Source organism: Excalfactoria chinensis, chromosome 10 (assembly GCF_039878825.1).
Source record: "Excalfactoria chinensis isolate bCotChi1 chromosome 10, bCotChi1.hap2, whole genome shotgun sequence".
Taxonomy (NCBI): domain Eukaryota; kingdom Metazoa; phylum Chordata; class Aves; order Galliformes; family Phasianidae; genus Excalfactoria; species Excalfactoria chinensis.
In genome coordinates this window covers 16,859,032-16,883,795 of record NC_092834.1, presented here as the reverse complement: position 1 = coordinate 16,883,795, position 24,764 = coordinate 16,859,032, and the positions used below count along the sequence as shown (strand labels likewise).

The 24,764-nt window shown below is 54.3% G+C and overlaps 1 protein-coding gene across 5 annotated transcripts in view; it reads left to right on the top strand.

Annotated features, from left to right (window-relative positions):
- The window catches only part of LINGO1 (leucine rich repeat and Ig domain containing 1), a 97,338-nt gene that overhangs the window by 15,322 nt on the left and 57,252 nt on the right, over positions 1–24,764 (top strand). For 3 of the 5 annotated variants that reach the window (XM_072345338.1, XM_072345339.1, XM_072345337.1), the window contains one exon: positions 18,589–18,630. The gene's annotated coding sequence lies outside the window, so the exon portion shown is untranslated. Of the gene's footprint in view, positions 1–6,069; positions 6,216–18,588; positions 18,631–24,764 lie in introns of those variants that run through there. The other 2 variants (XM_072345336.1, XM_072345335.1) reach the window with 2 other exon arrangements.

Genomic DNA, 24,764 nt, shown 5'->3' with positions numbered 1-24,764 from the left:
CAGCGTGCCTCGGTTTGAGGCAGGCTTAACTTGCACAGTGATTCATGGATTTTTCCGCAAGGAAAATCACCTTTGAGGGGCTGGCTGGTGCGCGGGCGCCTGCTTGCCTTCATGAGTAATTCCCCCCACAGAAAGAACCGGGGTGTGTGAAAATGATGAACTCCTCCCCGGGTGCCACGTGGGGCTTGAAAAGGAAGGGTACGTTTGGCTGCAGCGCTGGTACTGTGACCACATCCTGCTGGAGAGCCACATGGAGTGGGAGCAATGCCCAAAGGAGGGGAATCTGCACCAAGTAGTCGAGGTCTCTGAGTGAGGCCATCATGGAGCTGGGGGTGGCTTGTTTGTTTGGAGGTGGAACTTACTTTGATTTCTCACTGAGGTTTTGTTTGCTTGCTTGTTTGTTTAGTTTTCTCTACATTGGAATAGTGGAGAGATGCTAATTTGACTCAGGCTCCAAGTTTCCATTCATGGGAAAGGAAAGGTGGCACGATGGTGGGTGTGTGTGTGCAGGTGGAGCAGCAAAGTCCCCTTTTTGGCTTGTACATTTGGACCTGGAATGGGGCAGGTAGACCTCAGATATCCCTTCTTATGAAGGACTTTGAGTCAGAGCAGCCCAAGGTCCCTATTCTCCAGTTTCCCCATGAAAGCAGTCTGTAGGACACCGGTTCTGCTGCATAGACTGAGTCCCAAGTAAAGGCCTTCAAAAGCTACCCTATGCCATTTGAGATCCCATTTCAGATACTTCCTTAGGTGCAGGAGGCTTTTCCACCTGCAATAAATGGCACTCCAGACGCAGTGGGTAAGCAGGCCTGGCTGTTTGCATGCAGGCTGCTTTGGGCACCCTCACAAAATGCAGAGTACCCAGGAGCCTTCAGGTGCTGCGTGCCCCCATGATCCTCTGATCTAGAGAGACATATGAGTGGCAGAGTTGAGAAGTCAGCCTGGAGGTTATTCCAGCCCCAGGCAGCATCCAGCAGGCTGCCATGCTCCCTGCTGCAGTAACACCCGGAGGCATCACAGCTCTGCTCAGTCCCCATCCTGGTGGCTGCTCCTTGACACCAGCAGGTCTGCCCTTGGCTGGATGTGTTCCTGGAGCAGCACACCGCCTCCCTTCTCAACCCTCCCCACCGCAGTGCCCATCACGTATTCATTGCAAGGTCCCTGTACTTCTCTAAGCCCAATATACTTTGAATTACTGCTCATCTATTCCTCTTGACATCCTCATGCTCATAACTAGGGAGCCTGCATTACCCGTTCGCACATCTGTCAAACTGCGTGTTCCTTGGCCATTTCCAGAGATACATAAAATTGCCCGTGTTTATGACATTATTGACAACCCACCCAGTCTCCTTCCCCCTCCCCAGGCCCAAATGGCTGCCTCGCTTTATGAGGATTGATATTTGGGCAGTAAATATTTTAGAGCCTCATCTGATGAGTGTGTCTGTGCGGGTGAATACATTTCTGCCTGAGGACAGATGTTGGAGCTATCTTCATTGGGGATGTGGGGCACTGGCTGTCTCTCTCTCTCTCTCCACCCTTTGCATCACCTCTGTCTTTCCTTGGCAGCTCCCCAGTCTTGTTCCTGGGGAGCAAAAGGAGTGGGAAGGGGCACGCCGAGCAGTGCGGTGGGAGCACTCAGATGGCAGAGCTCTACCTTTTGGGCAGCTCCTCACTTTGTGGTCCTGATTTCTGCAGCTGGGTTGAGTTTTTATGGGCAAGGCGTTGATCTTTCTCCAACCTTTGGGGTTCCTGCTGTGCTGGAGGAGTAGGTCCGGCCCTTTGGAAAAGAAGTGCAAGGCTTGCTGCGGCTTCCAAGCTGTGTATTTTGACTCTGCTATTCTGGAAAGGCAACTTCTCTCCAAAAGTTTGAAACCACACGTGGGTTTACTTCTCTAAAGAGGAAACAATTTGAGAGTGGCATAGTCTCAATGAGCTAAACAATTTTCCCTTGCTGAGCAAAGCAAAGGAGCCTGATTTCAGCTCCTCCGCAACGTTCGCTCTCTTTTCCTTCCATCAGCAAAAAGAAAGCGCTTCAGGGTGCGCTGGCTGCATCCACCAGGGTGCGTCCTGTGCAGGATGAAGGCTTGTGAACGCGATGGGGAGAGGAGGAAGCACCGAGCTCTTCCCTGAGGTTGGTACCCGAGGTCCATCAGCCTCCAGGCAGCCCCGCTGCGGTAACCGAGCACCGAGGTGAGGAGTTCAACAGCGATGAGGGATACCAACCCAGCCCTGGCCGGTCTGCTCTTTTATGGCTCTGGAATATCTATTTATTTATGATTTCCGTGGGTGGTGTTTGGGATGATCTATTGAGCCGGAGTGAGGTATTTTGAGGCACGGCGAGATATTTTAAAAACATCTCATCACTCTGGAAATATCCATGGTGCGATAGCTGTGTATTAGTCATTCCGAAAGGGAGTGATTTCAATGAAAGAAAAAACATTTCATCTTGTCAGAGCGTTTTCACTCACTGTCTGCCAGGCAGCTGCTGTCAGTCTTCAGCCTCTGTTGCTGCTTTTACTCTTCTCCTGCTCTGCCCTTTCATTTTTTAACAAGAAATAAGAAAAAAAAAATAAAATAAAATAAATAAACCCCATAATGGATATCGGTGGATATGAACTCGTCAGTTGTCAGTAAGAAAGAGCCTTTCAAAAGATGCTGTAAAACCTCTCTGGATTATTTCCAGTGAGATTAGTCCTCCTGCTGACTGAGCCCATTTGGAAGAGGAGGCTCTTCCAGGTTTTTAATGTGCCCACCAAGATGGCAGGAGGGATTTTCACTTTGGGGGGAACCTGCCATCAATTGCCCAATACTCAGCGCTACCATTAGGGAGAACATTCATCACACTGCTGCTCTGTGCTCTGTTTTCCATAGGCCTGTTAGATGGGTTCTCCCTCTGCTCTGTGCTCTGCTTTCCATAGGTCTGTTAGATGGGTTCTCCCTCTGCTCTGTGCTCTGTTTTCCATAGGTCTGTTAGATGGGTTCTCCCTCTGCTCTGTGCTCTGCTTTCCATAGGTCTGTAACAGCCAACACATGCTGGGAAGAGGGATTTGTCTAGGATGCTCTGATCCCATTTGATCATTCCCCATCATCAAGCTAGGGGTAATTACAACGTAGTTAGGCTGTAAGTACCATGCACTGCTGCCTTGCACTATGTAATTGCCATTGCCTTGTGTAACCAGAAGGTAGCTGCTTAAATAACTAAAAATTATCTCTTTGTGGTTAAATGCTCTGTTGGAGTCAGGGTGGAAAATCATTGTGTTTACGCCTTGAGTTGTCTCATTTCAATTGCACGATGGTTCTGCGAGGTCACCACACCATAAAGGTGCATCTTCCTCTTCAGCTATTGTAGAGGTGGAAGGTGAGGAAAATGCCTTTTCCCTTTAAAGTGCTGTGTGGCGTGGATGTGGAACGTTCCATCCCTGTGGTGCACGTCATAGAATGGCTCAGGTTGGAAAGGACCTTAAAAACCATCCAGTTCCACCCCTCCCATGGGCTGAGTGCCTTCCAGCTCAGGTATCCCAGGGCCCATCCATGGCCTTGGGCACCTCCAGGCATGGGGCACCCACAGCTCTTTGGTCTGTGTCCCTTCTCCAACTCTCAGAACTGCTTTGAATATGGATGCTTACACTGAAGCCTGTTTCTCAGCTGACTCTGAGCCAGGTTGCCTTAGCTACTGGGTGCTGGCAGAAATGGGTGAGAAAACACTGAATGGCCTCTCGGGGTGTTTAGGAGAAACCAGCACAAGGTCTCTCCCTGCAGTGCCACCTTCAGTCACCTTGCTGGGAATGAGGGCCGTGCATCCTCTGACCTGCTCTGCCCAGGGTGACATCCATCCCAGTGGCTGCAGAGGGCTGGTCCCCATCAAGCCAAGGTTGGTTGTTGGCCAAGGAGGTGGCTGCTCCATCTGGACAAAGCATGCGCTGCATCACGCTGCTGGTGGTGAATGCAGCCCCCTCTGTGCCCCCCTGCCAGCCTGAGTCAGCACCGTGCTGCTGCTGTCATCATGCTCTTTCCCTTTTCTAAAGGAAAAAAAAAAAGAATATAAATAAATAAATCAGTATTTAAAGTATTTCAGCAGATGGGGAGCCACACAAAATACAGTCGGTGTGCGGATCGTGTTTCATGACTAACAAAATATGCCAGGTAGGCCGTTCCACTTGAGATATTTTCAGGAATATAATCACTTTCACACATCTTCATCAATTTGCCAAAGTGTTAGTTTTCCCCCATATGGATCTAGGAGGATACATACAGCATGTCATGACTGTTGCACAGCATCTTGACTGCCATGTCTTCGTGTTTCCCCCCCTCCCTTGGGCTGTATTGAGATAAGTTTGTCTCCTCATTGCCCACACGCTCATTGTGATTAACAAAGCAGAGGGGCTTTGACTCACTGCTCGGAGCCCACCACAGTGACTGGGCTGGGCTGGGAGATCCCAGTGGGCAGCCAGAGGTAGGGGGTGTCACAAGGTTGGATATTAGGAAGAATTTATTCTCAGAAAGGGCATTGGAATGGGCTGCCCAGGGAGGTGGTGGAGTCACCATTCCTGGAGGCATCCAATGAACGTGTCAATGTGGTACTGAGGGACATGGGCAGTGGGTGATATTGCTGGTAGGTGGATGGTTGGACTTGATGATCTTAGAGGTCTTTTCCAACCTTAATGATTCTATGATTGCAAAGGGCCTCAAGGGCTGAGTCTTCCCCTGCAGTTGAATGGATGCTCCAGCACAGCACTGAGGGATAAACAAATGCAAAATATTGTGAATTCATTCACTCTCACCATTGAATTGTGTTCTTTCCTTTTTTTATATATATATATATATATTTCTTTTTCTTTTGCTATCATGGAAAATTAAATATAAGGACCTGCTTTCTGCATGTTATTGATCTTTCACTCAAAATCTGGGCCCTTTTCCAGGAAAAATGAGCCCTTTTGTGAACAAAGAGACAGGCACCTTCCCAACAAAAGTCAGCTTTCAAATTCAATGTTCTGTGTGTTTGAAATCTCACGTTTCTGATAGGAAAATACGAGTTTCACTCAAATCTGCAGAGAAGTGATGCTGGAGGAGTTGGGGGGGGAGAGTCTGCCCTGAGCGAATTGATGAGCGCTCTAATAGCGGATTGCTGAGGGGATTTAAAAGCAAACACAAAGGCAGCCTTGCTGCTGGCTCCTAGCAGCTTGTTGTGAGCCTGCAGCGTGAGTCCCTGCTGGCAGTGGCCCTGCTGTCCTTGTCCCCTCGCCATACAGCTCGCAGTGGTGCTCGCCGGGCTCCCCCAGGGCTTTGGTGCTTTGCATTCCCTTCCTTTTAGCATCATGCTGATTCAAATGCTCCTTACACTCCCTTCCTTCTCATGCCTTGCCAGTTTGGATGCTCAGCTGGTGCAAACTGGTGCGGCCATTCCTTTCCTTGGTGCACACCTGTGCCACCCCACTGCTCCACACTGCTAGCCAGGCTGAGTGTGACCGGTGTCGTCTCTCAGGTTAAGTCATTAAATCCCTGCAGCTCGTTTATTTGTTCACGCAGCACTTGGGAATTGCCTGGGAGGAGACGCGTTACGTTGGGCTGCGCTGCTGCACGGATGCTCTGCTTTGGGGCAGGGCTCCCAAGCTGGGCGTGATAAGCACTTGTTCACAGCACACCCCCGAAATATTACCTTTTTGATAGCAGAAGGGTGAGGGAATGAGCACGACCCCTGCAGTGCTGTGTGCCCGTGGATAGCTCCAGATTCCCCCAGCTCGCTGACTGCTGCAATGGGTCGCACTAAGCTTGCCCAGTGTCCCCAGCACTGGAGTTGTGCTGAGTTGGGGCCGGGGGCTGGAGATGGATGGCATCGAGCAGCGCGCACGCACCACGGAGCAGACAGCTTGGGTATGTTCCAAAACACTTCCCACGCCCCTAAGGCTTGAATTGTAAGAAGCCGGGGCATCTGCACGTACAAAATGCTCTGGGGAAAAAAATAAATAAATAAATAAAATCAAATAAAAAAAGGAAGGGGAAAAAAAAAAAAAATCCTGAAGGCGGCACAGCACCCACAAAGCAGTGTCTGTGTGCGCAGGGGCGTTGGTTTCAAAGGCTGAGCAGCTCCGGGGCTCACTGCAGAGGGGCAGAGCACAGGGGAGCAGTGCGGTGCTGGCCATCAGCTTGCTGCAGGCCCATCTCTTGTGGTGTGGGGAAATGGGACGAGAAGCCTGAGCTGCCCAGGACCCGTCTGGGTGAGTGTCTCTTCCTGATGTTCCTCTGGGGTGGTGCGGCTTGAAGCATGGTGTTGTGGGGCTGCCTTATTCCCTGCAGGGTGCAATGGGTTGTGAGGGCTAGTGATGTGATATGGAGATGGACTGTGTCCTGATGGTCAGTCCTTGCTGGGGGGTGTACAGTCAGAGAGGGAGGCATCCAGGGTCCCTTCGGATCCTGGGGAGCTGCTTGAGAATGCTTTCTCTGCCTGGTGCCTGCTGTCAGTGCTGGGTGTGAATGCAGAGAGCTGAGCTGCACTTGGAGCATCAGCGTGCTCTGCTGTCCTGCTGCCTGTGAGGAGGATGGGGTGCTGAGTGCTGGCATGGTGGGTGCCCCAGCTCTGCCAGCCCTGATGGTCAGCACCAGGGTGCTGGGGGTGCTCCCCTTAGCAAACCTTGCAATGGGTACCATACCTGCCATGGCCTGGGGCTCTCCTTTATCCTGTTCAGCAAGTCAGCTTGGTATTTTTAGGGGGAAAGGGAGACTGCTCGGGGAGTCTGCCCTGGGGTGAAGAACTTTGCCAGTCCTTTGGCACCAGCAGCACCAGTGCTCTCCAGGATATCCTCATCCTACTTGGCCATTCCCTCGGGAGGGAAGGGGCATCCTGCAATGCTGCTACCTGCTTGCTGCTCAGGAGGAGGAGGAGTGGGCAGTGAGGAAGGCAGAGCAGGATGGGGCGGCCCTCCGTGCCCCGGGGGCCTGGCTCGTTCCTGCTAATTAGCAGTGTAACCAGCCATCCAGCAGCTGGGCTCCTGGCAGATAATTACCTTGCTCCGTTCGAGGAAGGGAAGAGAGAGACTGGCTGTCCGCAGGGACTTAAGAACCCTCCCCATTCTTCAACTCATTTAGGAAAGGCAACTAAAAAATATATATAGATAGATATTTTAACAAAGCTATTTCTGCCAGTCAGGGAGGCCAATTTGTTACCCAAGTGACACATTTGATTTTACCTCGAGGAATGGAAGGTTTTTCCCACTTAGTTTTGGTTTTCACTTCCCATTGTTTGGGGTGCAGGGTCCCAGGGCTGTGCTGGAGCCCTGTGCCCCCTCTCCCTGTGCCCTGGTCCTTCAGATGGGCCAGGAGGTCAGAGCCCCCATGCAGCTCATATCCCTTTGGAAAGCAGGCAGTAGCTCTTGGTGGGGCCTTGTGGAGTGTTGCTCTGTGAGCCCTGCTGAGGTGGCTGCGTGCCCAGGTACTGTGCAGCCTATCAGCCCCCAGCACCATGCAATGAGGGTAGGGATGCTCTGTGTGTCAGCATCCCTGTTCTCCTCCTCATAGCCGTGGGATGCTCTGAGCACCTCACCATACAGAGTGCTCCCTAAATATGGTCGCATTGGGCCAGGCTGGCTCATGTCCCCTGAATCCCTCTGTGCAGTCGGTGCCTGGGTCACATTCTGGGTGTGCTGCTTCGTGCGCCGGGGGATTCTTCTGCAATGACAAGGAACAGCGTCTGTTATTCCATCTGCGTCCGTCACTCCATCTGCTCTGGGCTGGCTGGTTGATGGAGGGGTTTCTCTGTGCACCACCACCAGCTCTCTGCTCCGTGGCTATCCCTCCTTGCCAGCAGGTGCTTTGTCTCCCAGCAGCTGATCTGCAGAGAGGGAGCAGGGACAAATTGGCACCCGCCACACTCCTGGCTTTTCCTCTTCTCGCATGCCAGCCCCACCTCCCTTCTCTTTCTCTTTAGAGATTCAGGTCATGCCTGGAATTAGGGCTCCCTGGACTGCAGAGGAACAGTGTTTAAACTGCTTACCATCGATTAGGCAAAGTGGTTTGGAGTTGTTTTGTCCCCATCACCCCCTTGTCCACAGGATGCTGTCAGCACCTCCTGAAATGCAGGTCCTGGTGGGATCCCCTGCATGCTGAGGGCATTGGGCAAGGTGGTGGGGAGTAAGCCCCTGATTGGCACCCACAGATTGCCAGCTGCTTCTGCTGCTGAGACCTTGCAGGAAGGCATTGTGCTCAGCCGGCTGCGTTCATCACGCTGCTCCGGCTGGGATCAGGCGCAGATAAAGCGATCAATAAATCCTCTTCTCATCTGCAATGTGCTGAGAATATTTCGGGGAAGGGCACAGAAGGCACCAGCTCCTGGCCTGAGTGCAGGGCAGGGCTGAGGGAGGGCAGCCGGCCAGCCCAGCTTGCTGCTGCTCCGTGGCATAGCTCCGTACGTGCCAGAGGGGAGAAGAAAGCTGTGCTGCTGTGCCCAGCCCAGGCTGTGCTGCAGAAAGTAGGTCAGGCTTCTGTGCAGTGCCGAGCAGGGCCCTGAGTGTGGCCACCCACCCTGGGAGCAGATGGGAAGCACCAGTGCCATGGGGTTCAGGGACAGCAGGACAGCATCCTCTTGTACTGACACAAGGCTCCATGTGTTTGATGTCAGCAGTTTTTGGAGCCTTGGGGTTCCCCTGGGTGGGGAAGGAGGGGAAGGTTGAGATGAGTAGCCTGGTCGCACAGCTTGGGCTCAGGCCAGGCTCGGGTCAGCCCATCAGCACCTCCAGAAGGCTCCTGAGCTACATGGAGAGGGGAAAATGAAGAAGTGCTTTCATGGTAGAGGTGTTTTTAAGTGCAAATCAGGAGCACTTGGCCAGCAGAGCCAGAGCGCAGCACTTTGCTGTAGCTGCAGGCACCTGTTGTGAGGTGGAAGCAAACTCAGAAATTGCCTTTGCAGCACCGGGTAGGGCAAGGTCTGCCCCAATGGTACCAGGGTGCTGCAGGAGCACGGGGCCATCTGTGTGCCAGCCCCATGCATCCTCAAAGTGCTTGCCCTGTTTCAGGCCCTGGGGACATGTGTGGAACACCAGGGTGATCACGGTGCCCAACCAGGGCTGGGGCAGCCCTCCCCTTGTTGCGGCTGGGGGACTGGTGGTGAGGATGCTGCAAGCCAGGCAGGGGATAAATTGAGTGCGTGTATCACGGGCAGGTCTGGGCTGTATTGATTTTCAATGAAAGGCTGTGTCATGAATTTTTCTCTCCCGCTGTATTTGCTGCAAAGGTGCATCTTGACTGCAAGCATTAACTGCTAACTAGAGAGCTCATTTTTTCCCCTTTAGGAGGAGGGGAGGAGGAAAGAGAAGGGAAAAAAAAAAAAAAGAAAGAAAGAAAAAAAAGAAGAGCGGGTTTGCACACGCTCCTTTTAGCACATGATGGATGCAGTGGCTCTGCTAATCCAACAGCAGAGCAGAAGTGGGTATGAGCAGAAGGAAGCACTGCGTCCGGCACTGCCAGGAGTGATGGCTGTGGTGGTGCCATGGGGCTGTGGCCCTGCTGTGCCCAGAGGGGCTGGGGGAGCCCTGGTGTTCCTCCTTACCCCACCTGAGGCCCCTGGGTCAGCCTGGGGGTGTTGCTGCTCTGAGGCCCTCCCTGCAGGAGGAGCGGTGCGGGAAGGGTTAACGCTGCTGCCTGAATGGAGCACAGCCCAGCTGAAGTGGAGCAGTATGCAAATCTCCCCACTTTCATAAACTGCTTAATTAGGCGAATGTTAATGAGACGTTAATTACTGTTGTGCCGGCGAATCCCACGGAACGGAGATTATGTTTCTCTTCAAACATCCAGTCTTAATTATAACTTGCACTTAATCCCGCCGCCCTGCCGGGGATGGAGCCGGCTGCTGAGGATGGGCGTCAGCTCCAGGGTCACCCACAGCCCCATCCCTGTGTCCGGCCCCACAGCCCCCCCCAGGGACACGTGCCACTCTTTATTCTCGTGCTGCCGAGGCCTCTGGGAGCTCCTTCCCCACCTCCTGCCTTGATGTGGATCCCCGGCGCTCCCCATGGCTGCTGTGCACGTGTGGGTTTTGTTTAAGCATGCATCAGACCTGAGTCTGCTGCTACAACAAGCAGGGAAATGGCCGTTTCCAATGTTGACACTCGTCACTTTACAAGAAAGCACTCCTTGAAGTACTGCTTATAGGGGAGCAGCAGCCCCGTGCTGCCCGCAGCTGCCTCCACTTACCGGCTCCAACATGAAATAAAGGGCATGGGAAGGAGAAAGGAGGGTCTGACTCAGCCACGTGGTTGGATTGGTATTCTCATGCAGGGAGCCAGGCATTGGGGTAAATCCATTCCTGCAACGCCATAGATCTCCACTGAGCGGGAAGCTGGGGAATAAATGGATGTTCTTCATACGTTATTATGGCCTGACGGCGACGAGGCAGACAGTGGCAATGCAAAGGTGATTAATGAGAAAGTTTGAGCTAACGAAGTGTAGTTGTCCCTCATTACAGAAAAATGAGGTCCATTTACCACCAGCCATTGGGCTTGTGGAGTTGGGAGCGCTCTCCTCTCTTGCTTGTTTGTGTTATTTAAACGCTGGCTAATTTGTTTCCTATTTGCCTCTTGAGAGGGTGGGTGGCTGGGAGGGGAGGGATGTTGCTTGGCCCAGGGCTGGCTGTGGCTTGGTGCCACTCATTGGCTTTAGCCTTGCAGAGCCAGAGGATTTTCTCTGCCAGATTTGGGGCAGGCTGGGCAGGATATCTTCAGCCTGGATTTTGAATTGTCTTATCGCAGCCGTGCCCAGAGGCAAAGGTAAAGGCTGGGTCAGAGTTAGCTCTTCTCCAGTGCTTCTCATGCTGGGATTTATGAGTGATTCCCATAAAAGCCAGCTATGACAAATCCCATCCTGCCAACAGGGCAGAAAGGGATGGGGAGGTGAGGGCAGAGCTGTGCAGAAGAAGCTCAGGTCCATGCACATTGCTGCCAGAGCCTGCTGCCTCTGGTCTGAGCACGTGGGCTGGAGTGTGTGTGCACGGGGTGTGAGAAGAAGCTGAGTAAGACAGCAAGATGCAGTGGTGGGGTCACTTCCACGGGCTGCCCTTGTTACAGGGAGACCTGCTTGGTGCTGGATTCCTTCCTGCATCCCCCTGGGCACCCTGAGTCTCAGAAGGGCTGTCGCAGCCTCTGGTCCCCTGTGCAGAGCATGGGACACGTGGCAGGGCAGCTTCAGAGCACAATGTCTTTCTCCTGCTGCAGAGGGCTGGAAGGGGAACACCGTGACCCAGATAAGCTGCCTCAGGTACGCAGCTCCAGCAGAGATGAATAAAGCAGTGATGGTGCAGCGATGAGCTGGGGGAGAAGTTCCCAGCAAGGGCACCTGGCTTCAGCTGGTAACACCAAGCTGGGGGAAGGCAAGGCAAGGTGGGGGGCATGGGGAAGAAGTGCTGGCCTGACAGGGCCTATGGAAACAGAGCCACTACCCATTAGCTCCTGCATTGCTCTGCCTCGTGCTGCACTTACACCAATGTACACGATAGCAGAATGTGGCCCGGGCTCTCGAGCAGCCGTGGAGACACAGGAGGCCAGCAGCAGAGTGCTTACAGGCTAATGAAGATGCACTAGAAAATGATGAGCTCTGCAAGCACTGTTCCTGTGTGCTGGAAATTGGGGTGCCGTGAAGTGCTCTAAGCCCTTAGAGCTCTCTTGAGGAGGAGCGATCTGCGTGCCGAGCGGTGCTATTCTTGGAAAGGGCGGCTTCGCTGACTATCAGCTGGCTTTGCTGAGCTAGCTGTGCAGGTTGGCGCCAGCAGAAAGCATCTCCTGCTTGGCCGTTGCCAAGCCACCTACTTGGAGTGGGTGAGGACTTGTTTGCTCCTCATCCCAGCTGGGAGAAGTGAGCGTCCCCGTGGGAGGGTGGGAAGAGGGAGCAGCGCAGCGGCAGCTCCGAAGGGATGTCAGAGGCACGTTCAGCATCACCCCCAGCTCCAGGATTTGGCTTCGGTGGTCATTCTGTGCAGAGGGGCTTGGCCGAGGCAGTAATACATGCCGATAGAGCTGGCTCCATCTGGTACAGCCCCCCATGCACTCCTCAGTGCCAGACCTCTGCAGTGTGGGCACAGCCCTGAGTTGCAGTTGGGCCCCAACTCCAGCCTGGGTTCCCCACTGCTTCAGGCACTTGTGATTCCCCAGGATCTTCTGTGTGGGAGCGAGGATCCTGCTGTGTTCCCAAGCAGGGTGGGAAGCACCCTCTGGGCTCAGATACAGAGCTGTACTCCTCAGGGGACGGCCCCCACCGCTGCCAGCCGCGGATTCCCCTCTGTGCCGCTGCAAGCAGAAATCCCCACCTCCCTCCTCCCCATGCTCCCCCCTCCCTCGTCAAGCAGTTGCTTTGTGCTGAATTAGGGCTGCTTATTCAAGGAAGGAGCTGGGAAGCGTCCCTCTAGCGTTTGCTCTCACTCAGACTCCGCCATAACCTCAGCCCATCACTCGGCTCCGTCCTGCCCTGCATCGGGTGTCCCCATCCCTGCCGGGTGCTGTCAGCATCTGCCTGCACGTGTGTCCCCAGCGATGGGGTGAGCGCTGCCGTGCATGCAGAAATGGAACCAGGAGCCCTAAACAAGCAACCAGCAGCAATGAAGGAATGCCTGCGTTGTTCCTGCTTTCTCTCATTCCTTTCTTTCTCCTCTTTCTGAGCTTAATGCCCTTACACAAACATAGCCAGGCCATGCCCTCCACTTTGCTCTTGTGGCCAAAGTCCTTACATCCAGCCTGGGAGTGGGGCTAGGGGGCTTTGCTATCCCTGCCTGGTGTGAGGGCTCCATGCAGCCCCTTCCCCTTGCTTGGGGACACGCACCTGCATGGCTCTGCTGGAGGGGTGTGAGTGCATTGTGTAACCAGTGTCAGGGCACAGGGAGCCTTCTGCAACCCTCCCAATTAGTAGGAAAAGGTTAGAATATCCATTTCCCCCTCCCCAGAAGGGAATTTGGGGCAGCCCGGGGTGCTCTGGTGGAAGCCACCATCCAGGCCTGACTTGCTTTTGAAGATGCGTATTTTTTACTCTTGCATTTTACTCTTTCCCCCCCTTCCATTTGCCATCCCATCACCACACATTTCCTTTTCTTCCCCCCAACCTTCCTCCTCCTTTTCATGAGCTATTTTCAAATGCTGGGAAGGGTGAGATCCGGGGAGAGGAGGAGTGGTGAAATTATTTCACACATTTTTTTTTTGGGGGGGGGGGGAAGAGGGATGGAAGAAAAAGATGTGGGTGTGGGGAAAGAGAAGAGCTGCAGATCCCATGAGACACAAAGCAAAGCTTCATTCATTCCCTTGCTGCCGGTTGTTGTTCCGCTGGCAGGTAGGGATGTTGGTATGTGCACAACCCTATGGCTTTATGGGGTGCCTTGCTGGGTGCTGGGGGAACAGATCTGCCCCCAAAGGGTATCCTGAGCCAGCACTGATGCTGAGGGGAGAAGGGAATGGGAGCTGCTGGGAAATGGGACTTAGATCCAAGCAAAGTACTTGGCCACATGTAGGGTTGGAGGAGCATTGAATGTATGGCTGGCTTCTCCCACCTGTTTCTTCTGCTCAGTGCTGCAACGACAGCGTGTTTGATGGTTCCTCCTGCTTAATAAATAGGATTAAGACCAGCAGCGGTAGCACTCGCTGAAAATTAGGAGTTTCAGGTACAGATAAACTCTTTATGTGGCAATATCTCCTTACACTCACTTGTTTTTCCATTTAGAAAACTGGAAGTACCCATTTTGGCTTGATGCGAAGCAATCTTTAGATTTGATTACTTGGTTGGCTGGCCACTCTGAGGAATCTCACGCTTTGTTTGCTGGGGGAGCAACACTCGGAAAGGGGGAAAAACGAGGCCAGAGGCAGCTTTAATGAGATGGGGTTCTGTGGGTGTGGGTGCCGTGCCTGTCCTCCTGCCTGCATGTTCAAGGCATTGCACTGGGGGAGTGGTGGGGATGAGCAGAGCTCGAGGAGGAGCTGGAGAAGAGCAGAGCTTGAGGAGGAGCTGGAGAACAGCCTTTCAGTCCTTGATGGGAGCTTATAAATAAGATGGAGACCAACATCTTATGTGGTCTCAAAGTGACAGGACAAGGGTGGATGGTTTTACACTAAAAGAGGTGAGATGTCAGAAGGAAATTCTTTACTCAGAGGATGGTGAGGTGCTGGCACTGCTGCCCAGAGCTGTGGGTGCCCCATCCCTGGAGGTGACAAGGACACAGGTGGGCCCTGGGCAGCCTGAGCTGGGGGGGACACCCAGTCCATGGCAGAGGTTGGGTGATGATCTTTAGGGTCCCTTCCAACCCAACCATTCTGTGCTTCTATAAGAGCAAGGCTCAGGAGTAGCCAGGCACAGCCCTGGGCAGCACCCAGCAGCCCCAGCTGCCCCACCATGCCCCATCCTGGCAGACCCTGCCACCTGGCATTTCACACCTCGGGGAGGGTGACATTTGCTTTGCGCCATTTACACGTTAGAAAGCTGGCATTTCACCCCTCGAGGAGGCTGATATTTATGAACCAGGGCACTGGCATTTCATTCATTGTTACCATCCAGTGATTCAGACAAGGTCGCATAGCCAGAAAGGTCAGCCAGGGCTCTGCTTTTCTTTGCTGCTTTCCTTTCTTTATTCCCCCCTCAAGGGAAATAGGGAAAAACAAAGCAAAACTACGCACCAGAACTGCTGATTGCCATTTTTCTTGCCTTAAAAGTTTAAGTCTTCTATGCTGAATAAAAGCTAAGGCTTTCCAAGGTCTTCCTTGCAAAGCTGTCTCCTTAAGATGCTTATTTCCTTTATTTTGCTGGGATTTCCTTTCCTACCACCCAATAACACGGTGTTTCCCTTTTGGACCACCCCCCTGCTCCTACCACTGCTCTGGTGCAGGTCAGTTCACTCCAGCAGTGCAGCATCATCCTCTCCCTTGGCCTCAGAGCTGAGATGAGGCCTATGTGATCTTCAACGCTTGGTCCAGGGGCCAAAACACCACGTAGAGTGCAGGATTCATCCCCAGAGTTACCATACCAGGTGGTTTGGCAGTGCCCTACTAAAGGTGGGCCCAATCCCCACTGAGACCACAGGGCTCTTGTTGCGCTGGGGCAATCTAGATGCTGCCAGGGCCTGGGAAGCGTAAATAAAATCAATAAGAAGCTGCTAAATTGTGCCTGAGCCCTGCGAGGAGAAGCACAGGGAGTGCTGGCTGCAGAGATCTATCTGCTGCCACTCGGCGTGCTGAGGCACATTCATTAAGTATCTTTAAGATGGATACACCCCCCGATTCACCTCCTGCAAGAGCCTGGGAATTTATTTCCTTCTGAACCACGCCATCAATCAGTGCTGACAGCACCGCCTCGTGCAGAGCAGCATTGGGCTGAGCAGCCACAGCGGCACAGCACAGCATGGCACTGCACAGCATGGCACAGCGCAGCACGGCACAGCACAGCATGGCACAGCACACCACAGCGTGGCTCCCCTTGGGGGGTACTTCGGCCCCAGGGTACCCCCAGGATGGGGAACCCCATGGCTCAGCCCTCGGGCACTGCCTCCCGGGGGCTTCATCACGCTGTAAGTGCCCTTGCTCTCCAGCTCCAAGGTCTTTGCAGGAACTGTTGACCATGCACAACTAGATTTGCCTTGCTTTTATCAGAGCAGGCAGGCAGGAGCAAGATGGATCCAGTGCTGGCTGGAGACCCTGCTTGCACCCGGCTCTGTGGAGCACACGTTGCTTGGCATTATGCAGAGACCCGGCTTTGACTTCCTGCTGTAATTTCTTCTGATACTTTTAATTTCTTCAGCTGGGAACCTCCCGACGATCCCCTTAGAGCAGAATAAAGACTTGTCAACCTTTCCTACACATTCATTAAGATGAAAATAACTCGCCGCAGCCCTTACAATGCTTGATTTTCTGCCGCTTCTGCTACGCCTCAGCCTTATTTGACTGACTAAAGAATCTTAAAGCTGAGGAAAGAAATAGATGAAGTCGTCCAATAGTCAGCTCCGCGATGGGAGATGTCCCTGAGCCGCAATGAGGGTCCCAAGGCAGCGCGGTGCCACCCGGCCCGGCTTTGTTCCGCTCGCTCCTCCCGCGGGTGCGGGGCTGTGCCGAGCGTTCCGGGCGAAGAAAGGCATTGTGTGCCCTGTGATATGGAAATGAGCTGGGAGGTGAGGGCAGGAATGAGGGTTTCTGATGGTAATGAGGCTTTCTTTCCTCGCACCAGCCCTGCCTTTCAAAGCTGGACGGTTTCAAGGTGTTGTAGTCATTCCCCGGGATCGTTTGTTCTCTCTCTTTCTCTCTCTCTTTTAACCCCATCTTCCCCTTGAAGACTGATTTCCTCCCTCTCTGAGCTTAGTGGCTGTGGTCGGTAGTGCTCGTGGCTGCCTAAAAATGGTACCATGTTTTCGGCCCTGCAGCGTGTCCAGAGAGGAACAGAGCTGAGAGGGGTCTGCAGCACTGCTGTTATGGGGAGCTGCTGAGGGAGCTGGGATGGGTCAGTGTGGAGAAGTGGAGGCTCAGGACAGACCTTCCTGCCCTCTCCAACTCCCAGGCTGTGGTGAGGTGGGGGTTGGCCTCTGCTCCAAGGTAACAGCGATAGGATGAGAGGTGAGTGGTCAGGCAGTGACACAGGATGCCCAGGGAGGTGGTGGAGTCACCATTCCCAGAGATGTTCAATAACTGTGGAGATGTGGCACTGAGGGACACAGTGGGATGGATCAACAGTTGGGCTAGATAATCTTAGAAGTCTTTTTCACTCATAACGATCCTATGATTCTGGCCGCAGTGCTCCTCCTGCCATGGACTGCAGTGCATTCTGTCCTGGCTGACTTTGAGACTGCAGATCCAGAATGCAGCTGTGTTGCTGTGGGGCACAGCCCCAGCGTGCTGCCCTCAGGCTGTGAGCAGTGCTGCATCCCACTGAGCTTACCCATATCTCCCTCCCTAGCCAAAGCCCTGCAGCCAGCTGGTGGCTGCTCCCACCTGCCCGGTGCTGTTCAGCTGCCTTATTTCATCCTTCCTAATTCTACAAGACATGGCAGTAAATCCATTGCGTATGCACAGAACCATGTGGGGCGTTTAAGCGATCATTTGCATCCAGATGTGTTGATGGCTGTGGGGTATCTCCTGACAACGTGGCTTTGTGCCGTATATATTGCTCTGTGCTGAGCAGTGGAGCTAACGTTTGGAATCAGGCTTTGAGTTGCTGGAGTGAGCTGGCTGGGGCTGGGCCCTGTGGATGCACGGGGTGGCCCTGTGGGGGCTGCCAGCTCCATACCAATGGATACATGTGCTTATAGGGGTGTAGGTGAGCAGAAGGAGGGTTATTTGGGGGCCTCCTTGGCACAAGACCTGTGGTTTGTAGCCATGCCCCAAGAACCAGGGCAGGTTCCCCTGGATCCTCTTGCAGCCCCGGACTTACTCTATGTTCCCCCCAGCAGTTCAGGGATGAGGTGTGACCATCACCCACTGGCCTGCCCCGGCTACATCCAATACCTCTGCAGGAGATTTCTCTGCCAGCATCACCTTGCACAGGCCTGGGTGGATGAAATGGACTTTGCAGTCCAAAATCCCTTAATCTCCAGTATACTTAACTGTATTAGCCAGATTACAGGAGTCAGAGACACAGTAATTGCACTCAGCGGAGGACATGCTCCGCATTTCATGCCGGGAGGAAACACGCTAACCATTGCCTCTCTCCCACCCATCTCCACTGAAGTACAATGGAGCCGTGATAAGGACATGTTAAACACGCCAAGAAATGTCACATCCCAAGTACAGCGCAGGCTCTCGATGTTAACCTGTCAGCCTGGCAGAGCTGCAGGGCTTGGAGGGGGGTTTCTCTCCTCTCCACCCTCCAGAAGGCTCTTTGCTCTCCCCCAAGCAGGGACCGAGCCGGGAGTCGTCCCTTGGCAACACAGCCCCCTGCATCCCAGCTCTTCCCACATCCTCCTGCCATGGGGCAGGCTGAGCACAACCTGTTGCTGATGTTCTGATTTAAAGCCCCCCTGAAGATGGGTGACGTCAGGAACCCGTCTGTCATCTTTACGGCTGGCTGCCGGCGTGCCGCACACCCGCCGCTGCCGGGAACTGATTGCGGAGCGTGCTTTATTGTCTGAGGAATACTTATGCAAACTAACACAATGGCTTAATAGGGAACACCTGGAGAAATCTCCAAAGAAAACGCTGTAAATTCCCCTTCCCTCGTATTTACGGGCAGATTTTTTTTCACTGATATTTATAATTGTTGTGACTCCTTTGCACGGGTTTGCATAGCGTACTGTGGGAGCTGGGGAGGCACTGAGCACCGGGTGAGCTCACACCAGGGTGTGAGCACCTCCACATGTGTGAAGGTTTCAATTTCTCCCTCCTTGGCTCAGCTATGCACCAGCACATGACCCAACAGAGTGGCCAAGAGTTGAGCCAGGAGGGCTGAGCCCTGAGTGAGCCTGCCCATGGCTCAGCATGCCCTGTGTCTGTCCCCTGGCCACCAGTGCCCTGCCAGCCCTATGTGCTGCTGGGGACCAGAAGCAGGACCCCAGCTGCTAGCACAGTCCTGTCTGCCTACCTGCCTTCCCTTTTGCAGAGCCCACTGCTGGCAGTGGCCAGCCCACTGACACATCTCTCTCTCTGCTCCTTCCAGGTCTCACACCTAGCAGCGGGTCCCTGCAGGACTCCAGCTCCGGTAAGTGCAATGTGTTTCCTCCTTGCTGCTAGAGCACCTGTGTTGTGCTGGAGGACAGGGTTCAGCAGTGGGGGTTGGGTTGCATTCCCCACTGCCAGACTCTGCAGAGGGTCCATCCCAAAGCCCTTCAGCACAATGCAAGTGCAGCACATGTGCTGGCGCAGTTATCTCCTAGCTGTGTGCAAACTATGTATTTGTTGCTGCCTTTCTGCAGTCTGCAAATGGGAACTGTGTGGGCATCTTCAGTCCTCCTTGGGTAGGCTATGCTGGATGAGAACGTAGAACTTCCATTGAGTAATTCCATGGTGGAGTGCAGGGGGGGATTTGGAGGAGCTCTGCAAAGATCAGAGGGCAAAGCGCTGGGCTGGAGCAGAACAGAGCCACCCTGGGGATGTGGCAGGACAGTGGTCCATGAAGTACCATCACCATGAAGGTCAGGGGTGGCAGTGCTAGCCATGCGACCTTTCCAGTAGTGTGCTCCTTACAGCCACCCTGCTTGTTTTCTTCTTGTGAAGCACATATTGGGCCTGGCAGGTTCCCTGCTCCGGCGAAGGAACTCAGTAAACACAGACAAAAACCCCTTTGGTTTTTGTATTTCAAGATGAAACACCTTGGGAAAGCTGATGCCAGGCTTTGAGTGCACAGATGTACTGAGGGCCAGGCTCTGGGGACACATGGCCTTGCATGGTCTTGGCTGGGGCTTGGGTCACACCACGGGGCAGTGGTGCTGTGCATGTCCCCATGACAGCTTTGCTGGGTGCAGTGAGGCCATGGCTGCATCTTTGAGCCAGTCCTTCAGCCAGCCCTTCAGCCTTCTCTTTGTTTGATATTTTCTCACTCCCAAAGTCACCGTGGGTTTTCTGAGTGTAATTTAAACCAGCAGAAAAGACCCTGCTTCAGCGCAGAGAGAAATTAGCAGGGCTGCCTCCAAAGCAGCGGGGCCATTGCGTGTTGTGTTGCCTTCCTGTTTGGCCTCTTTGACACGTTTTCTTTAAGAAGTACACATATCAAAAAGTGCATCTCCTCTGTTTGGCACTACCCGTAGGGCTGATAATTGAGTCCCACTGCACGCATTGGCACTGCTTCGTTGCTGCTGTCCCTGGTCCACGTGGCCTGGCTGAACTCCTGCTGCATCGCTTGCACAGATTACAAACAGTTCCATCCATGCCAGGCTCCTTCCTGCCTCTGGGCTCCTCCTGTGCTGTAGGCTGAGACAAGATGGTCAGACTGGAGAGGCATGGCTTTGATTTCCTGAAGGGAGGAAACCATAGCAGGCTTCCTGTGCAACAGGATTGCATTGATGTATTGTCCAACAGCGGGCACGGATGCTGGAGCAAACCACAGCAAATTGCTGCCACTTGTGTTGGCTGTGCTTTACAAAGGTGCAGAGATGGCCCCTTGGGGTGCCAACAAGGGGCACCTGCTGCTGGGATGAGTGGTTCAGGGGTATGGAGCACTAGCAGGGACACCATGGCCTGGCATCAGTTGTGCCAGAGTCAGGGCACGTGGTAGACCACTGGTGCACAGTGACTGCAGCACCCTTTACTTCCCCCATGGATGATCATCTGCAGTTCTTCCTGGCGTTCCCATCTCTTTCTGATTCATGCACCCCATCTCCCAGCGGTGTCGTATCGTGGTTCCCCAGATTGCTATCCGCGTGAGAGCAGTTGCAACCCAAGCTGCTGTGCCTGCCGTGCACTCCTGCATTCCTCTCCTGCTGCTGTGGCACAAGCTGCCTGCAAACCCAAGGGTGTCCACGGGAGGGCTGGGCATCTGCCGGTCGCACTCAGTGAGCCTCGGTTCCCTAAGGAAAAGGCCAAGCGGGAGCCCCAGAGCGCTCAGTGCCCTGCATCAGTGCGCTGGTGTTGGGAGAGTCGTGCCGTGCAGCGCTGTGTCAACAGCATCACCGCTTTGGGCACCGCTCCAGAGCAGAAACTCTGTCAATGGGTGGTGAGCAGGCTGAGCTTTCCCGTGGCAGGCCTGGCTGACGTCAGGAAGCAGCAAGCAGTGCTGCCATCCCAGGCAGTTCCTCCCAGAGCTGCAGCCCGTGATGGATCGGGAGCCGCCAGCCTCCGCCTGGCTGTTCGCAGCGCGGCGAAGGAGAACGTGCAAACACGTGCCCTCACAGGACGGCTATGGGGTAAAAAACAACCCCAAAGGGCGAAGAGGGGTGCAAGGCAGCCGAGTGGCACGGCCTCTTCCAAGGCAATAAGCCTCTCAAGGCTGTTTCTCCCCAAATCTTCTTACTCTTCTCCTGCCATGTGGTGCTCCTCAGCTTCGGCCGTGTGTGTGAGTGGCGATAGAAGCTCGCTGCCCACGCAGGGCTCCTCTCCAGCACCGTGCTTAATTGCAGCCCAATGCGGCGAGCTCTCCTCCCGGCGCTACCCCGAGCGTGGTTCCGTGCTGCCTTCGCCTTCACCCCCCTGCGCTCGCTGCTCACCCCCGCTGGCTGCGCGGCCGTCACGTGCCGGTGAGAAATGAGCTTCATCTGCACTGAAAATTAATCACATTGTCATGCTGGCAGGGGATGAGGCAGCTGCAGGAAAAGCCCGGCTCTCGGGCTAATTTATCACGGCGGCCGCATGCGGAACCGCTCCGCAGCTCCGGCCGGGCAGAGCGCCGGTGTCGGTGCGGGCACCCCGGGGGAGATGCGCGCTCGCGGCTCTGCCTCTGCTTTGCAACCAGAGGAGCCTGCTGGGAGGCGGCTGCGGAAAGGCGAAGGGCTGAGGCGCAGTGACACACCTGCCCTCTCTGCTGGAGATGACTCTTTGCCAAAGCAGCCCAGCGCCCACCTTCCCGAGTAGAAGCAACGCTTGTAGGGTGAGCACGTGAAGAAATGAAAGCCGGCCTTCCACAGCGCTTGTGGCTGGTGGAAGTGGGAGGTGCCTGGCTGGGCTGACGTCTCCTTTCCCTTAATGACTGCAGCGCAGCTCGTCAGAAGCAAAGCCCGCACGGGCTGTGCGCTGTAGCAGCGTGCGCGCCTGTGACGTGCTGCTGCGAATGTGTGGGAGCAGGGCAGGGCTGCTCGGCTGTGCTCCGTGTCCCCGTGTGTCAGAACTGGGTGTCAGGGATGGCAGAGCAGGCGTGCTGCTCGCTCCTGGTGCTGCACAGAGGGATAGACGCGCATCTTTGGGGATCCGGATCATTCATTCATAACCCCTACGTTGTCGCTGCCTGCTGCTCCTCTCCATGTCAGCACGGGTCTGGGGCTGAACCTGTGCTCTCTGCTTGCTGCCTAGGCTCCTCCTGCCACCTCCCTGCTGGGAGAGGCTGAGCGCTGTGGCTGCAGGGTCATGTTCATCCCCATATCCTCTTTTCTTATGTCCATCTGTAGGACAGACATGGGTTGCTCAGATGTACTCACTGCCACTTGTCTTGTGGAAATCAATTACTGACTGCTGACAGTGCTTTGCTCTGGAGTGCTCGTTAACTAATTGGACACCTTCCAGTGAACCCCCTGTGCTCAGGAAGTTCCATGTTTGCTACCGGCTGCTCTGTCTGCTCACAGTGCTCACTTGGAGGAGGCAGTGGGTTCTAGCTTTGGGCTGCTGGATACTGGAGAGCAGAGCAAAGAGTTGCACAGGTGCCTGGTGCAGTGATGGTGGTGTCCTCAGTTGGGCTCTTGGCTGCCCAGAGAGAGCCCTACTTAGCAGGACAGGCAGACATTGCCAGGGACATACCCACAGGAGGCAGAGCAGCTTGCCACAGTGTTCTCAGAGCCACTGTGATACCTCTGCCCAAGCAAGGGGCTGAGCTCTGTGCTCTGCCTTCGGCTTACTGTGTTTACTGCTTCCTTGAGCTTTTGCACCCTCAGTCAGAGCTGGAGCTGCTGCGCTGCCTGGGGCTGCTCCTGGCACACCACGCAGCCAGCTCGAGGGAGCTGCAATAACCTGATAGGGCTCTGTGGAGCCTGATTCCTAGCCCTGTAATTAAACACCCAGCTGTTGAAGTCTTTTTATGTGTATTCAAATTGAAACTTGGCAGGATACTGACTAGCAGGAAGCTGGGTTCGGTGGCCAAGGAGATCTGTTGCGCTCACACAGTAAACTCCATTCTAGCCTGGCAAGGATGGGCAACAACCCATGCCAGCCAGAAATGCTTGTAGGATGGAAGGCACTGCTGGTGTGGGGTCCCTTGGCCACACGCATAGAAATGGGGTTCCTCAGCCAGAAGGCATCCCTGGAGCTCTCCAGTGGGGCAAACAATGGGGGTGGGGAGCACGTGGAGGGAGCCCTGGGGCAGAGCTGAGCTGCAGGTGCCCTGCCCAGGGGACACTGCTCCTCGGGTTGGTCCATCAGCAGCTTTAATGCGCGTGGACGTAAATGTCACTTACCAAATTTATGGCAGAGATGCCTCACTAGTCTCCTTTTTAAGGTTATAATAAAAATTAAACCACATTTTCCCCCAAGGGAGAACTGCAGACTGGCATCGTAAAAAACCCATCGCCGTGTGTTGTGGAGCGGCACGTGAGCGCGTGTGCGGGGCGAGCAGGACCACAGGCAGGGCAGCACAGCAGGCTGTGCTCACGTGGCCACTGATCTGAGGAGAGCCGTTATTTTTTATATGTATATTTTTATATCATAATTTCCTGGCCGCATAAAAAAGCCCAGGCAGTTACACGAGCTGGGAGCAGAGCTTCCAGTATGAAAACCTGGCACATGGCTTATTTATGCAAGACGAGCTGCAGTGCATAAATGCACCTCTCTCTCCTCCATCCTCGCAGTGTAATGATGGTGTGGATAAGCCTTCCTTCAGGCAGGCTCCTTTCTCCAGCACCATGCCGAGGGGTCTCCCTATGCTTGCCAAGAGGGGTCCGTTCTGCCCCATATCCCTGGCTCTGATTTATCAACGTGCCTCAGTGGGGAGCTGGGCAGTGCCTCCCACTCCTGCTCAGTCGAGCCATTGGAAGCCCAGTGGGACTCATGACTGCAGAGCCATGTGGCGCCAGCGCCATCCGCTCACAGGAGGCATTTCTTTGGGGTTAAGCTTGGCTGGGAGCTCAGCCTGCCACTGTGCTGCCTGGCTGGGCCGGGAGCTGGGCCTGGGGATGTTCATCAGCTCTGGCAGCGGAGCTAATGCGATTAAGGGCTTTTCTTGCCCTCCGCTCAGTGCTCGTTAACATTTGCCTTCTAAGGCGTTTATGAGCATCACCGTTCATCTGGCCTCAGCTTTGGCTTTTGATAAGACGTGCGCATGACTGGCGGCTGGGGAAAGGCTTCCTGAACCCACGGCCGAGCCGGGGCAGCAAAGGAAAGGGATGTAGCCAGGGAGCCACGTTGTATAACACTCTGGGAAGGAGGGAGCCCTACTTACAGCTGGGGAAGGCGGGCGCCTGCAGCCCACCAACAGAGACCTACAAACAGCTTCCAGGGGAGTCACAACCCCGGCCTCCGCGCAGGCGGGGAGACGAGCCTGTTTTGGAAACCTCCTTCCCAGCTCTGTCGATCCAGGACCCAGGGAGGTATTTTTACTTAGTCTTGCAAGTAGGTCTTGAGGCATCTCTAAGTGGGTGCTTCACAGCCTGCATGCAAATAAAGGCTGCCCGTGTGCCCTGTGAACCCAAGCCAGCAAGTATCCTGGGGTTCGCGCTGCCTTCTGCTTGTGCTCTCCTTCCCCTTCACACCTTCCGCAGCAAGCAGGGGACCCGGACATTTCCACCTGGAAGCTGCTTGCAGGAGCTGCTTCTGAATATATTCCTGAATATTTTAATTCTTTTACCAAGAGAGAGGGAGAAAAAAAAAAAGAATTTCCCATGGAAATTGCATTTCCTATTTGGAAACGGGTTGTTAGGCGCCTGTCAGCACTACAGAAGGCTGCTTTTCCAGGGCTGATACCTCAGATTGACTGATTTCAATATCCAGAACGATGCGTGCTTTCATTCATCCCATTCCCTGGGTTGGAGCTTTCATGGTTTTCCTTCCCACTCGTGGACTCTGCAGAGCCTGCTGCTGCCCGGCTGGACCGAACAAGCAGGCAGAGATGATAGGGCTGAACAAGCAGGCCTCTCATCTCTGCCTGCCTGCCCATTTGTGCCAAACCTCCAGGAATTCAATATCTTTGAGATTTCCAGCTGTCACTCACCGCCTATCGAGTTTGACTGCTGAGCTGGAGAGTGATTAGGGGAGACAGGCAAC